At 62.1% G+C, this 15,809-nt stretch overlaps 1 protein-coding gene across 5 annotated transcripts in view; it reads right to left on the reverse strand.

The window, feature by feature from the left end:
- SORCS2 (sortilin related VPS10 domain containing receptor 2) overlaps positions 1 to 15,809 on the reverse strand; it is a 535,095-nt gene that overhangs the window by 276,135 nt on the left and 243,151 nt on the right. The window lies entirely within an intron of this gene.

Consider the following 15,809-nt stretch of genomic DNA (forward strand, 5'->3'; position numbering starts at 1 on the left):
AGCGGAGGAGGGGCAGAGAGAGAGAGGGAGACACGGAATCCGAAGCAGGCACAGAGCCCGACGCGGGGCCCGAACCCACAAGCCGGGAGATCGTGACCTGAGCCGAAGTCAGATGCCTAACCGGCTGAGCCACCCAGGCACCCCTCAGCTTGAAAACTTCAAACTCGGCCCCAGACAATCTCAAACGATGGTCAGAGGGTCAGCCGAGCTAGTGTCCCAGAGTGCCGGGCAGAGGACGCGTTTGACAAGGCTTCGGGAGATGGGGCCTCGACCCCACCAGGGCCTTCGAGAACGCCTGCTGGGGCCGCCCCAACACACGGGCAGGCCCCGGAAGCTGGGGCCTCTGCCCCTCTCCTGCCAGTGCTGGCTGGATGATGCTGGAACCAGCAGAGGGCTGGGGAAGGCGCACGAGGACGGCCGAGGTGGCAGGCGGCCCGCACATCATCGACGGGGCACACGCTGCTTCGCGGCCCCTCAACTGTCATCACGCACGTGGGGCCCCCCCCGACGAGACCGTGTCCCCTCAGCCCCGTGCAGAAAAGGGAACTGTTAGGTAATAACAAAAATAAACGTGCTCAGAAGCACCCGAAAGTTCCTCCAGACGCCCGGACGGATGGACCACCACAGAAAGGAAGTGAGGATTGGCCTGCCTGGCGGGAAAAGCGCCCTGTCCCCAGCGACTTCGCTGGCCAGTGCATTTTCCCACACATCACCTTTCATTTCGCTCGCTGCCAGTCTCTATTAGCTGCTCCCGGTTGCCATGGGAACCGGGGGGGGACCCCAGGGACACCCCCCCCCACACACCGGCTCCCAGCAGAGCCGTTAGCCCGGTTAATCTGGGGTCACCACGCTGGCCGGCTCCGGGTTTGGTTCCTTCCCGCCCTGCACGGCCTCCTCTGTGTTGGGGACGCGGCTGCCCCAGACACCGTCTGGCTGAGCTTCCCCTGCCCGACGATGAAAGCAGGGAAGATACGAGGAGGGGGTGCCAGCCGGGACGGGACGGCGCGCATTCTGGAGGCAGCAATGATCAAACGCAGACCGGAGGCCTCGGCAGCGGGGGCGCGACAGCCCCGCCTCTCGCTCAGGAACAAAGCCACCCTCCCCTGCCAGGCGCTCGGGCTGCCGGAGACGAGCGGGAATCCTCTGAAGACCCGGGGAGGCGGGCAGAGTGACAGGGCCTGGACAAGCAGGAGACAAGCATATTTTTAACCTATTGATTTATATTTTATAGCCTCGCTGCTCCCGGAGGGGATTTCGAGGAGCCAGAGCGTGACAGCTGGAAGGGACCTCAAAGTCTGCTTCATCCAGCCCATCCAGGGTGAAATCCTTAAGCCAACATCCTCATCAAGCCCCAGCTAGCTGAGCTCTGCCCACACACCGCGGAGGGTGGGGAGCTCACCCCCCAGCACGGCGTTCGGACCCCTCCTGGATGGGTGTCTCCACTCACACCCACCCCCTTCGTTCTGAGCGCCAGCCCCACCGGACCTCTGCACGAGCTGTTCCTCATGCTGCGACCTTCTCCCCGCCCCCACTCCTGACACCTTGGGTGTCTCCCAGACCCCTCCTCTGGTTCAGTGCCCCCCACACCCTCCCAGACCCTGCGCTCTCCCCTCCAGCACGGCTCACGGGGTCTCTTTCGAACATTGGACGATGAGCCCTTCGGGGGAGGGGACTGTGTCTCGTTTTATGTCCCAGCACTGGGCACGGCACCTGCTGTCTAACACGACTAAGGCAATGAAGCCAGGGGAGGCGAGGACCCTGGGTGAGGGTCTCCTCCCCTGCTCTGGCCCCCCTCTGCCATCAAGAGCACACACCGTCTACCCTTCGTGCGACGGACAGAATCTTTCTGCTGGCACCACCTTAACCCACGGGAGGTTTGGGCTCCGGAGGCCAGGGCCGGGGGCCATCCTTGCCCGGCGCTGAGACAAGGAGCCACCCGAGAGGGGTCAGCCCTGGGGGAGCCCGGCAGGCACCCCTCTCTCTGCGGCGGGCAGCGGAAGGCGGCCTCTGCTTTGGGGTCAGCCCCTCTGAGCCCCGGTGGACCTCAGCTCCCCGCCCTACAACGAGGAGGAGACCCCCAGCTCCCTCCGTGGGGGTGAGGGTGCCAGAGCCAGCAGCCACGCTCTGGCCCACACTCGCTGGCATCCGCTTGTCCCCTGGGCAGCGGGTTGACTCGGCTCATGCACATCGACCCTCTTTACGCCCGGGACCCACGTGCAGCTCCTGTCATTATCCCCACCTGCAGGCGAAGGAACTGAAACAGAGAGAGCCTAGGGGTGCCCGGGTGGCTCGGGCGATTGGGTGTCCTACTCTTGATTTCTGCTCAGGTCATGATCTCACGGGTTTGTGGTTCGAGCCCCACGTCAGGCTCTGCACTGACAGTGCTTGGGATTCTCTTTCTCTCTCTCAAAATAAACAAATAAACTTTTAAAAAAGGAAAAAAAAGGGAGACCCAGGTGGCTCAGTTGGTTAAGCATCCGACTTCAGCTCAGGTCATGATCTCACGGTTCACGAGTTCGAGCCCCGTGTCTGGCTCTGTGCTGACCGCTCAGAGCTTGGAACCTGCTTCCGATTCTGTGTCTCCCTCTCTCTCTGCCCCTCCCCTGCTCACACTCTCTCTCTCTCTTTCTCTCAAAAATAAACAAACATTAAAAAATTTAATCAAAAAGGAAAAAAAAGAAAACAGAGAGAGCTTAAACGCTGCGGGAAAGCATACAGCACCCAGCACCCCAGCAGGTTCTGAACCGCCGGGCTGAGGTTGGGTCTGCACCGTCCGCTCTCCTGATACTGTCCCGCGATTCTCGCACGTGCTTGAACAAGGGCCCCACGTTTTCATTACTTTTTGAAAGTCGTTTCAAAGAACTGAAAAGTATGGCACGCCCTTCTGGGGGTCCCAGCTAACAGCTTTGGAAATGAAATATGCCAGGAACCATTGATCTGGGCAGGAGACGAATCTGGAAGGGCACTGGGGCTTCTGCGTCCCAGCCTTCGCCAACGGTCTCCTCCCGCCCCGAGGTTGCCGGAGCCCCCCCGGCCGCACGACTCCTTCCGGACAGTCAGAAATGCCCCGACGAGGATTGAGAGCCACCCCTGCCCAAAGAAGGACAGACCCCGCAGGTCCTAGGTCACCCTGTGTCTCCTCTTTTCACTCCTGGCCCCCCCGGCCCTGGAGGTAGGCGGGCTTCCCCCTGACTCTCCAGATACACCGTCACCCAGGTCTAGCCAGCCGTGACCCCGGTGAGAGAAGCCAAGCTCTCTGGGCTTCCCAGACCTGCCTGTCCTCGATGCTGCTGGCTGTAGGTTCCACCACGGAAGGGACGTGGTCCACTTGGCTCCACCCTGAACTCCCAGGACTCAGCACAGAACGAAAGCTCACAGTATTTGTTGAGTGAATGAAGGAACAAGTCAGAGAGTAAATGAATAAATACTCCTTCCCAGAAGCAGATCCGGAGAGGACACCGAATCTGTCCTTCGGGCCACTGTCACCGCCCACAAGTCCCTGCTGCCTAGGGTTCCCTCCCGAGCCCACTGCCTGGCCACCCTCTCCTGACCCAGGAAACGCCACCCAAGGGTGCAGAACATGGCCCGTTCTGGAGGCCCCCAGCGACAGCCATCCAACCCTCAAGGGACAAGCTCGGGACCCCCGGTGGGGTGAGCCCGCCCCCGTCCCAGTGACGGTGCCCACGAGGTGGCCCCAACTGGGCAGCCAGGGCCAGTGGGATGTCGTGCGACCCAAGCAGCCCCCCAGGGCCCCCCATTCAGAAAGACCTGCGCTTGGTTTCACGCTGTGCTGTCACTGCCTTGAAATTCTTAAAGAAGTTTCAACGAGGGGCGTGTTTTCGCTACGCATTGGACCCCGTGAACAGCGGAGCTGGGCCTGAGGCAGATGCCCACCCCTCTGACGTCCCCAAGTTTGAATCCCCCTCCAGCCCCTCGAGGTGATGGAAAGAGAGTATCTGCCTGACCCCCAGTTCCACCGAGATGATGAACCCCGTCTCCCGAGTCAGGGAGACAGGAAGCCAGGCCAAGGTGGGGGCTGGAAGGAGGCAGCAGATTTAATGCCGGGACCCATGGGAACCTGGGACAGCTTCCAATGCCTGCCTTCAGAAATGGAGAAACAGATTCAGAGAAGGGAAGGGGGGTCCAGCAGGGATAGGCCTGGTCCCCAGAGATCCCCAGCCAGGGCCCAGGGCCAGCTCCCACTGGCCCCGGGCACTATTCCAGGGACGGGAGCGGTGGCCTCACCAGCCTGCTCCTCCACTGAGAGGCAGCCGAGGGCTCTGTCCCCAGGAAGGAAAAGAAACTGTGACGTCCACACTCAGTCCGTGCAGAGACCCTCACGTGGGCAGTGGAGCCCCCACCCGGGCCCCGAGCAGCCTGCCTCCTGCCCAGGCCACAAGCCAATTCAAGACCCAGATAGTGAGTCTCTGCCCCCAGGACGCCCGACGTGCCCTTCTGTCCCCCAGTGAGCCTACAAAATCCACTTAGAAATGAGGCGCTGGGTCTGTACCTCAAAGCTCCCGAGAGGGGCTTGTGGAAACAGCCCTGCGGTTGGAGCCACCAGCCGAGGACCCTGAAGTGGCATCAGGGGTCCGCCACTGTGGCCGAGGCTGGCTCGGGGAGGTCTCGGCGCCCAGGGCGCACGGAGGCCCGCAGCACCAAAACGAACACCGCCAGCTGCAAATGTGCTCGCCGCGCTGTTCACATCGTCTTTCATCAGGTGCCCCTGCACGGCTGGCACGCTTCTCGGATGGAATGAAACCAAACGAGGAGGGTGTGGCGGCATTGGGACGACCCCGGCCCTCTGAGCCTCTGTCTCCTCCTCTGTGAAATGGAGCGGATTCGGGTACGACCCCACAAGGCTGCCGGGGGAGGGGGCGATGCCCATCCACACGAGCCTATGCCTGAAATCAGAGCACAGAGGCCCGGGGGCGAGGCCCTCTCTCCCTGAGCGGCCACTGGCACGTTTCTAGGTCAGCTATTTCTGTTTCCTGGGGTGTGAGTCACAACAGTGGGGCCGACAGGACGCCCTGGAGGGACCCGCAGAACGCTAGGCCTCTTCCCGCGGTCGGCTCGCAGCCGGGCCCCACGGGCAGTGCAGTGACGAGCGCAGACACAAGCCCTTCCCGAGCACGGCCCGCGGACTGGGGAGCCTCCTGAACTGCCGCCCGGCCCGCGTGGGTTTCGCGGAACCCTCCCCGCGCCCAGAACCCGCGGCGCTCAGCACTGTCACCTCCCACGGGCATCTCAGGACTAGAAGCACGCAGATCACCTCCGGCTGGAGGTCCCAAGCCTTTCAAGGAGCCAGTGGGAAAGGATTTTGAAGCAGCCTTATATCTGTGTGCCTTCCAAGGGCTCAAGGATAATCCCCAAAAAATAACAAATACGCAGTACAATTCAGGAGTCAATCAATCGCGCGCACACACACACACACACACACACACACACACACACACAGCAGCAAGAATTCAGCACCAGCTGCCAACTCAGAAATGAACTTCCCATCAGAAAAAGGGAAAATGCAGAGGTGGCCCGTGAGGGTCAGGCCTGTGAGGCCCCAGAAGGGGCCCCTGCCCACTGATGTCCCCCAGGCCAGTCGGGACAGGGCCGGCCCATGGCACGGTGAGTCGAGGTTCTCGCTGCTCATAGTGGGGCCTGGGACCAGCCGTGTACACTTCCCACGAGCCCCTGGAAACGCAGAACCTGGGTGAGGCCCCACCCCAGACCTGCTGACTCAGAATCCGTGTTTTTAACGTCGACGTTTCAGAAACCGCACTGGCGGATCCCCGGGTCCCTATCCGCTCACTCCCATCAGAAGCTGAATTTCCTTCTAGCACGCAAGAGGGCCCCATTCTCTCCATCCTCATGCAGCTGTTAACCAACAACAAACACACTCCACCCTCAGGCACACACTCACCACCGTGAATTTCAGTCACCCCAGGGCCTTTGTACATGCTCGTTCCTGCACCTCTGCCTTCCTCCCGCCCCTCTGCTCTGCCTCCCTTCCGCTCATTCTTAAAGCCACCCCCCCTGAAACCTCCCCCAGAGGCTGTGGGCTCCAGGAGGGCAGGAACCAAGGCCACCTCTATCAGCACCTTCTCCCGAGCCTAGCCAAGTCCCAGCACAAAGTGACAGTCTGATGAATAACTTTCCAGTGAATGAATCGGTGGCTAACTGGCTCCAAAAAGCCAGGAATGACTCCTGGTGTGGCTCTCCCCGTTCCCACCCCACCTGTCCACTTTCACAGGTGCAAAAGTTGACGCGGGAACGTGTACAACATTGTATCATCGCACAACACCAGAACACGTGGGTTTAGAAGCCCACCGAGGGCTGAGGCCCAGAGAGAGGAAGGCTCCAGACCGGGGGCACCTGCAGAATGCCACTCCCGGCTCTCTGCACCACGACGCACTGCCTCCTGGCGGGAGAGATGCTGAGGCCAGGAAGGAGGTCAAGGCCTCTCGGCATGTGCCAACTGTGCCCATCACACAGATGAACAAACTGAGGAACCAAGAGATAAAACAATGGCTGCAACAGCAGACAGCTAGCCCTTCGATGTGGGAACACAGAGAACAAACGAGGCCTCAAGTGTTAGAGAAAAGGGAGGTCGGGAAAGAAGGCAGAGGGTAAGATGTTTTGTGGTGACTTCAAGTATTCATCCAACGAACAGTCTGTTTTGCTCCATACGGCAGGCGTGAGGGTCCACAGAGAGGAAGCCGCCAGGGTCCCAGCAGCCACAGGCACCGCTGTCCCCTGATCCCACCAGATGATGGCATTCCCCCTGCACGCAGGCCTCCAGGATGCTCCAGAGAGAACCACAAAGGCGTGTTTCACGGTCTAGGAATGCGTGTTCACACGCAGAAAGGGTAGAAGGTTATGCAGGGATCTTTGCGTACAACCTCAGGAGAGGCTGGGACATACACCCACACACGCCAAGGGACGCTCCTGTCCTGAGCTGTGTGCCAAGGCACCCTCCTGGGTGTGCCCTTGTGGGGGCCGGTCCAGCCACACAGCTTACATCCCCGTCCAATAGGGACAAGATTCTCAGAGAGGCCCCAGCAGGAGAGGCCTCCCGACTGCGGACTCACCAGCCCTGAGAGTGGTCACGCCCCCTGCTTGGGCGAACCCTCCGTTCCCTGGAATCTCCACTCACTCGTCTAAAAAAGCGAGGGAAAAGTCCCCGTGCCAGGGGAAGGGGCTGATTACCAAAGTCACTGGGGGGGGGGGGGGGGGCGGCGGGGGGGGGGGGATCACTTCTATTCCATTACCGAAAAGAAAAACCACCCGAACAGTCACAGGGACTTGGGAACTTGACCAGTTTGTCCTCTGCAAGGAAAAGAGCTCTGTGGCTGCACCTGTTCTCAGGGGACGCCCCCCTGGGTCCAGAGGGACAGGGCACAGCCTACTTAAATGGAATGAGGATGGGGCTCCTGGGGGGGCTCAGTCGGTTGAGCATCAACTTCAGCTCAGGTCATGATCTCGCCATCCGTGAGTTCAGGCCCCGCATCGGGCTCTGTGCCGACAGCTCAGAGCCTGGAGCCTGCTTCGGATTCTGTGTCTCTCTCCGCCCCTCCCCTGCTCGTGCTCTGTCTCTCTCTCTCCCTCAGAAATAAACATTTAAAGAAATTTTAACGGAATGAGGTCCGTGATCTGGTCCTACCGAGAGGTCGTGACTCTCAGCACAGGCTCGTCAGTCACGCAAACATCCCACGCTGGACAAGGAGGCCGATTTACAGCCAGCAGTGAGACAGGGTGAGGGACATCGGGATGACCTCCCTCCCATGCAAATCGGTGCTGGCAGAGTCCCTCCTGGAGGCTCCCGGGGCGGCCTGGCCAGGGCACGTCTGTGAGATGGCAGCTTGCTGGCTGGCCTTGGCGTGAGGCCTGCGGGCCTTGAGTCTCGGGCCCTGAGCCCCAGTGTCCTCATCTGTCCTACGGGAGAGATCGCAGCCAACAGCAGGGATGACCCTGGGGTCACATCTTCAGGATGGGGACCTCCCACCAGACCAGCCACGATGGGCCCTGGGGTCAGTCTCCACCTGCATTTGGAAGGATGCCAGTCCGGGGTAGGCAGAGCTGGCTCACAAAGGAGCCTGTTTCCAGGACCCGGGACACGCGGCCGGTGGCGGCATAAAGGACACACCCTCGGTGAAGCTAACGCATGACCAGTAACAAAACCACAGCCCGCCGACCCCTTGGCCTGGCCTTCCCACTCCTGGGGAGCTAGTCTATCGACGTCCTTGTGTGTACGGGGTGATGGATGCCCCAAGTTCTGTCCTGCGACGCGGTCACAGCCCGAGACCGGAAATTAACCAGCTCGTCCAGCAACAGGCCGCATACACAGCCTGCAGCCCAGCCACCCTCGGGAACACCACACGGCTGGACTCGAGAGGCCTGGCGAGCCGCAGAGGGCGCGGCGCGCTCGGTAGAAGGAGCCACGCGCAGGGCAGCCCCGTGTCACTTCGTGTGAACCAAAGGGAGGGGTCAGCACCCCTGAACCAAAGAGGAGGGGACTCCCCGCGGACCCACAATGCCGGCCTTCCCTTCAAGCAGCAGGCGGCGGCTGGTCCACACCCCACTTCCCCGGCCCCCCGGGAGGGCAGCGGGGCTCAGCTGTGGGCACCTTTGCCCAAGAGGCCTCCTCTACAAAGAAATCTATTCCAGTTAAGGAACTGATTCTGCATTTATCTACCAGGGAGAGGAATCCTGCGTCTCTCTGGCAGAGACCCCCCGGGGGAGGGGGAGGAAACCTGCTGGGCTCAGAAAGCCACGTGGCAGGTGCGGGCCCTCCAAGGGCCAGGCCTTGGTCCGTCCCGGTGCCATCCTGCAGACACGAAGGGCAGGCCGGCGGCCCAGCCTCATTCACTCCTGCCACCCACCCGGGAGCCTCACCCCCTCTCCGCTACGGACTAGAGGAGCCTCCGTCATTCTCTAAGCTGGCGGGATTCCCCACAGGCCCCGGGAGCTCCCGGAAGGTTCTCACGCCCAAGTGGGCCAAGCAAGTCCGTGTCAAATTTGCTGCTAGCATGAGGCATTTCCCCCAACAGCGTCTTCTGCAGGGCACAGAGCCTGGCTCCCGCCGCTTGCCAGACCCCTCCTCCTGGTGCGGCGCCCCGGCCCCCCTCCCCAGGCCCCTCCACAGAGCCTGGAGGACTTTGCGAGGGACGACTATGTGCCGGGAGTCTGGAGGGCCTTGTCTGAATCTCGGCTCTGCGGCACATGAGCTGTGCAGCCAGTCGGCTTAATCTCTGGGCGCCTCGGTTTCCTCATCGATGACGCAGGGATTGATGACGCAGGCTTCCAGGGCTGGAGAGGACACGAGTTCGATGGGTCCGTGGTGAGCGCGCCGCTCAGGGTTAGGGTCGCGGTTTGGGAGCGCTCATGAGACACGCACGTGAGAAACACGGTGGGAGGCCGCCTAGGTGAGATGCCGCTGTGGGTACTCGTGTCCCGAGAAGCTTGTTCAACCTACGGACTCAGGACCCCAGGCACACCTGTCCACCCCTCGGGGGTCCTCCTTACCGGGTCAGCCTAGATGCCATCTCCTCCAGAAAGCCTTCCAGGATTTCCCCGGGCTAAGCTGCCAGCATCTGATTACACACACTTTCCCTGCAGCAGGCATGAGCTCACGCGTTACGACTTTGGGGCCGGGCCCCTTCCCCTCACCACCCGCTGCGCCCCTGGGCCCAGCACCAGAACGAGGCCCCAGAATGGTGGGGGAAGGCGCACGACCTTGGAGCTGGCTCAGCGTGAGTGTGAACCCCCACACACCGTGTGACGTCCCCCCCCCCTTGGGCTAGCGTCACCTCCTTGTCTGCAACGCCGGCGGATAACGGCCGCACATCCCCGAGAGGCAAGGATCATAAACTATGCTAATGTGCTCAAAGGGCCTGGCACCCTGCCTGACGCTGAGGAGGGCCTGACAAATGACTGTCCTGTCCCTCCTCCACGACTCGGGTGACGGCCAGGCTGAGGCCGTTGGCTGGAGACAAACAGGCCTGGCCGCCCTGAGTGATGCCGTGTCATGCTCCGGGTCCCCCCGGGCCCTAGTAGGACCCCTTTCTCCCACAGAGTCGTGACCCCCATCGGGCTGTTCTGCCGGGACCGCCATGGCCCTGGAGCCCCCCCCCCCCCATGTGACAGGAGGCCCTGCCCGGGTGTCCCCAGGTCGTGGGGACCAGAAATGGGCTGGGATGTAAGAACCCAAAGAGGTCGTGGGAAGTAAGAAGGAACATCTCACGAGAACCACAGCCTTGAACCCGTGACCCTGCCCCCCTAGGGGCCACGGCCCTTTCTCCCTGGGAGAGGCCGGCCAGTAAGGTGCGGTGTCCCCAGATGGGTCGGGGGCATTCTCTTGGTTCCTGTGGTGTGCACGCTGGTGGGACAATTGGTGCCCAGAGCAGCTGAGCTAGAGACGTCCACAGAGGCATGTCGCCAAAGCCCCATCCCTTCGCCCAGCTGGCCTCGGCCTCCCCTGGCAGGTGTGGCTTTGAGGCCAAGCCCTGGCCCCCAGAATCCACAGGCCGGGGCAGGAGCACCGTGCGTCACTCTGTCCCGGGCCTGCGCCACGAGCCTTCCAGACATTGTGTCGTGTAAGCCTCCCAACAGCCCTGGTCCCTGAGCCATCCCGTCCCCATTTTGCAGATGAGGAACGCAGAGGCACACAGAGGGAGTTATCTGCCTCAGGTCACGGAGCTCAGATGTGGCAGGGCCGGTGTGCCTCAGGGGACTGGCCGGGGTGGGGGGTGGGACGCGGAAAGACCTTCACCCTGTGCACCCCAGTTTAGTACGACACAGCACGGGGCTGCATCCCGGGAGCCAGACCCCCGCCCCGGCTCTGGCCTCCAGAGGTGCCCACGGCCGCCTCCCCTCACAGCGGGCCGGCAGCCGGCATACTCAAAGCCGGCGGGCTGTCCTTGGCCTTGGCGGGTCCCGCCCCGGGGCCAGTCTGCGGCACCCCTCCCCTGCCGTGCGCTCGCTGCGACCGACCATCCATCCTGCTTGGCCCAGGACGCTCTGCGGTTCTAATTTGAGCCCTCGGCCTGGCCGTATGTCACCACTCCTCCGAGAGCCTTCGTCCAGCCAAGTGACTTATTCATAAGGACTCGGAATCACGGCACACACTGACCGACTCCCAGGAGCGGGCAGGGTTCGGAGAAGGAAGGAGCGGACACATACGCGGACGCGGGGCTCGATCGGGCGTGATGGACAGCCGCGCACCTTGGAAAGGCCCCGCCCACTCCGCACCCCTTGACCCCGCTGTCCCTCCACTCGCCCTGCAGCTTGCTGTTCCCGGGACACCCTTGGCCTCCCCCATCCTCCTCTCATCGGGCACATCCTCCCTCCTAGAGGGATTCGCCTCAGGCACGCCTGTCTGGGGAGACTTCCGGAACCTTCTGCCCGCCTCCGGTGAAGGCCGGTGCCCCCCTCGGGTCCCCACAGCCCCTGGATGTGGTGAGGTGAATGCTGTCCCCCAAAGTTGGTCCACCTGGAACCTCAGAATGAATGTGACCTTATTTGGGAAAGGCGCCTTTGAAGATGAAATTAAACCTCAAGCTGAGCTCATCCTGGAGCGGTCCTACACCCAGTGACAAGTGTCCCCACAGTGAGGAGAGGGTGGTACAGGGGGAGGGGGCCAAAGGAAGATGGAGACGAGACCGGGTCACGTGTCTCCGAGTCCATGAACGCCAAGGACTGCCAGAAGCCGGGCAAGAGGCCTGGGGCAGATTCTGCCTGAGATGTCCTCCCCGGTCCCCGCCCTGCTACACGGCCAAGCCGGCTTCCGGGAGCACCTCAGAGTCCACCCCCCGGGCTCCCGACCCCGCCGCTCTCCTCCGCTCTGCCTCCACGGGGGACACCGCCTGTCTTCGTCTTTGCCGTGGGTCGAATCGCAGCTCCCCAAAAGGGGCTGAAGCCCGAACCCCTGGTACCTGTGAATGCGGCCTCAGAGGCCATTGAGGGGACCATTCTCCCTCACAGGGAGCCAGCCTGTGGCACCTCACTCCAGGACTTCCAGTCTCCAGAGCTGTGAGGTGCTAAGACAGGCACGTGCCCATTCTCCAGATGAGGACACCGAGGCTCAGCCTGCCCGAGGTGACACAGCCGGGAACTGGTAGGGCTGGGGTCTCCACCGGGGGCCCACCTGACTCCACAGTTAGGTGCCCTTCTGCCGCCCCGGACGGAAGGAGGGATGGGGAGGCCCCCAGGGGCAGCGGGGCCGCTGCCTCAGAAAGCACTGGGTCCCGCCCTGGCTGTGCCAACTCAGACAAGTGACAGCCCAGCGCCCCCATCCATCAGGCACCTCGCACAGGCACCAAACCTAATGTTTAAAAAAAGGAGTTGAGACGTAAGCTTCGAAAGGGCCCCTATAAATCAAAATCAGTCAGCAGAAAATAAATGGAGAACGTTGCTGATCGGTGGAAAGTGGCATTTTACATCTAAGCCATTTAAGGGATGATGTGTATGTTAATAGATGGGTCTTGGTACACTTTCCCAGCCCGCCGTCCTTTGAAAATACTATTTACTCTCTATTTCTAACAACCCGATTGGATTTTAATCTCCCCTATCGCTCCCTTCTAGGTCGCTGTAGAGAAAACGACTGATAAAATGACAAGGTTCTTAGGCACTCATTCATTCGTTCGTTCGTTCGTTCGCTCACTTCTGCCGTTGCCGTTCGGAACAACGCTCTTGCGTTTCTACCTGGCGGACTGTTTGTGGCGATAAAATGTCATCGGAAACGCGGCGATGTTGGTACATCTTCTCTCAACATAGAAAGTGCCCGGGGTGTCTCTGGAGGTGGGCGGAAACTGCTGGTCCTGGTTTTAAAACAGAAATCCCTCCCCAGGCAGGGCTCCAACGCTCGGCCCCTCCTCCCCGCCAGTCCCCAGCCGGAGAACCATATGTTCGATCCTTCCAAGAATTTCTCCTTGGAAATGATGCGGTCACGTCAGAACAGAGGTGCCTGGAACAAAGGAAGTGGGGGGGGTAGGAGGGGAGCCCTTGACCCCATCCGCCTGGGAACGCCGAGATCTGGGCCACAGCAGCCCCCCCAAAATGCCGCTTGGCTTTAAGGGGAGCAGGGAGGCCGGTCGCCCCCAAAGGCCTGTCTCAGGAAAGCAGGGGGCCTGCTGGGCCAGTTACCAGCTTGGAGAGCGGCCACTTGGGGCCCATCTGAGCTCTGCAAAGACTAATTTATCTCCCCGAGAAAGCTGGTGGGAGAGACCGGCAAGGAAACCCGGTCCCTGTTTCTGGAGCCCGCCCCTCTCAGCCATCTGGGGTGCAAAATGGCTTGTGGGGGCCTGAGGCGCTTCGGCATTTCATGGGCCACTTCCTCCATAAAAAAATATTAACAGTTATATTTTATGGCTGCGTTGGTATAAAGAAGAATGGATCCGTATTCTATATCAAAACGTTTCCTTGACCTAAAAACTTGCCTTTTCTTCTTCTGACTTTAAAGGAAATTAAAACATTTTTGCGGGTGCCTACACGTCCCGGGGGCCCTGGCACGGAGCCCTGAGTCTGCAGGAGACGCAGCCTCGCGGCCTCCCCACCAGCCCGCCTCCTCCCCTCCCTCAGCCCGGCCGCGCTCGCCCCTGCTCGCCTGACCTGCGGCCTGGCCCCCCAAGTCCCCCCTTACTCGCCGTTCTCCCACGCAGATGGATCACAATACCCCTCCCGCACCCGGCACCCTGACACGTCCCCTGGTGCAGACCCTGTGAAGAATCCCAGGAAACCCGCAAACGTATAGGCGCATTGGCAGACTTTTCCACCCCACCTCAGGGTTTACAGACCAGCCTGGGCCCCAACCGGTCTGTGGGGCCAATAAGCCGTTCCCATTCCCCCGGCAGGGCAGGGGGAGACGCAGGTCAAGCTCATCCCGGTGGGACTGCCAGGCTTGGGTCCTCTCCAGAGGGGTCCGGTCTCTGGGCCTCTCTAGGCCATTCAACCTGGATTCAGGACGGAGACGGCGCTTGGGAACTGACTTTACAACTTCAGACGTGTGAGGAGCATAAGCCCACCCCCAGGCACCAGCACCACGGTGTCTCCTGCCCCACCAGGCGCCCTCACTGGCCGTCAAGACCTGGGGACCTCGGCCCCCACCCCCCACCCCCCTACCCGGCTCACCCCACTCCTCGCCCTGAAATTCCTCCCCCGACCCCACGAGTGACACCGCCTGCCCCCGGGGGCCCCCGGAGGACTCAGAGCCCCTCCTACGTCAGGCCCTCCCCATGACTCGGCGACCCCTAGCTGGGGCCACGTTCTTCCCTGTAACCCTGACTCCTCATCCACCTGCTGCTTTCCCCCCGGAGACCCCTCCAGGGCCAGCTGGGGGCCTGGCACCCACGTGTCTGCCGTGGGGAGGGGCTGGTGCGGCGGAGGGGGCCCGTCCCCATCATCACCGCCGACCACGTCGCATCTTGCCTCCTCCGATGACTCACAGTCGGGGTCTGTCTCCTCGGCGCCCAAGCTCCCTGGAACACGAGGGCTGGGCACCCGCCTCCCCAGCACCTCGTGCACAGGAGGTCCTCAGGCCACAGGCCAGAATTTGTGCACTGGAGTCAGGCTGTCACTGCAGAGGAGGGCAGGAATGACCCTGACCCTCCCAAGGGACATCCGGGGAGGCTTGGAAGTAGATGTGTCTGCTGTTCTGGGACAGAGGAAGGAGGATGAGAAGAAGGGGGAGGAGGAGAGGGGGGAGGAGGAGAGGGAGGGGGAGGGGGAGGAGGAGAGGGAGGGGGAGGAAGTGGAAGAGGGAGACAAGGAGGAGGAGGGGGAGGAGGGGAGGGGGAGGAGAGGGAGAGAGGGAGGAGAGGCAGGGGGAGGGGGAGGAGGAGGGGAGGGGGAGGAGGGGGAGGGGAAAGGGCGGGGGAGGAGGTGGGGAGGGGAGGGGGAAGGGTAAGGGAGGGGGAGGAGGAGGGGAGGGGAGGGAGGGGGAGGAGAGGCAAGGGGAGGAGGAGGGGAGGGGGAGGAGAGGGAGGGGAGGGGGAGGGGAAGGGGGAGGAGGGGGAGGAAGTGGAAGGAGAGAAAGAGAGGAGGGGGGGGAGAAGAGGGAGGGGAAGAAAGAGGGGAGGGGGAGGAGGAGAAGGGGGGAGGAGGAGAGGAGGGAGGAGGAGGGGGAAGGAGGGGGGAGGAGGAGAGAGGAGAGGAGAAGGGAGAGGAAGAGGGGTAGGAGAGGAGAGGGGGGAGGGGGGAGAGAAGGGGAAAGGGGAAGAGGAAGAGGAAGAGAGGAGGAGGAGGAGGGAGAAAGGAGGGAGAGAAGGAGGAGGGGGGAGGAGGAGGAGAGGGAGGAGAGGGAGGAGGAGAGGGGGAGGAGAGGGGGGAGGGGGAGGGGAAGGGGGAGGAGGGGGAGGGGAGGGGGAGGAAGTGGAAGAAGGAGAGAAGGAGAGGAGGGGGAGGGGGAGAAGAAGGAGGGGAAGAAAGAGGGGAGGGGGAGGAGGAGAAGGGGGGAGGAGGAGAGGAGGGAGGAGGAGGGGGAAGGAGGGGGGAGGAGGAGAGAGGAAAGGAGAGGGGGGAGGGGGGAGAGAAGGGGAAAGGGGAAGAGGAGGAGGAAGAGAAGGGGGGAGGGGGAGGAGAGGGGGGGAGGAAGTGGAAGAGGGAGAGAAGGAGGAGGGGGGAGGAGGGGAGGGGGAGGAGAGGGGGGAGGGGGAAGAGAGGGAAGAGGGGAGGGGGAGGAGGGGGGAGGAGGGGAGGGGGAGGAGGGGAGGGGGAGGAGAGGGGGGAGGGGGAGGAGAGGGAGGGGGAGGAGGGGGAGAGGAAGCAGGGTGGCTTTGAGAAAGGGCTTTCTGCAGAAGGGCTCTTTTAAGTGCAGCTGC

This window comes from Panthera onca, chromosome B1 (assembly GCF_046562875.1).
Source record: "Panthera onca isolate mPanOnc1 chromosome B1, mPanOnc1 haplotype 2, whole genome shotgun sequence".
NCBI lineage: Eukaryota > Metazoa > Chordata > Mammalia > Carnivora > Felidae > Panthera > Panthera onca.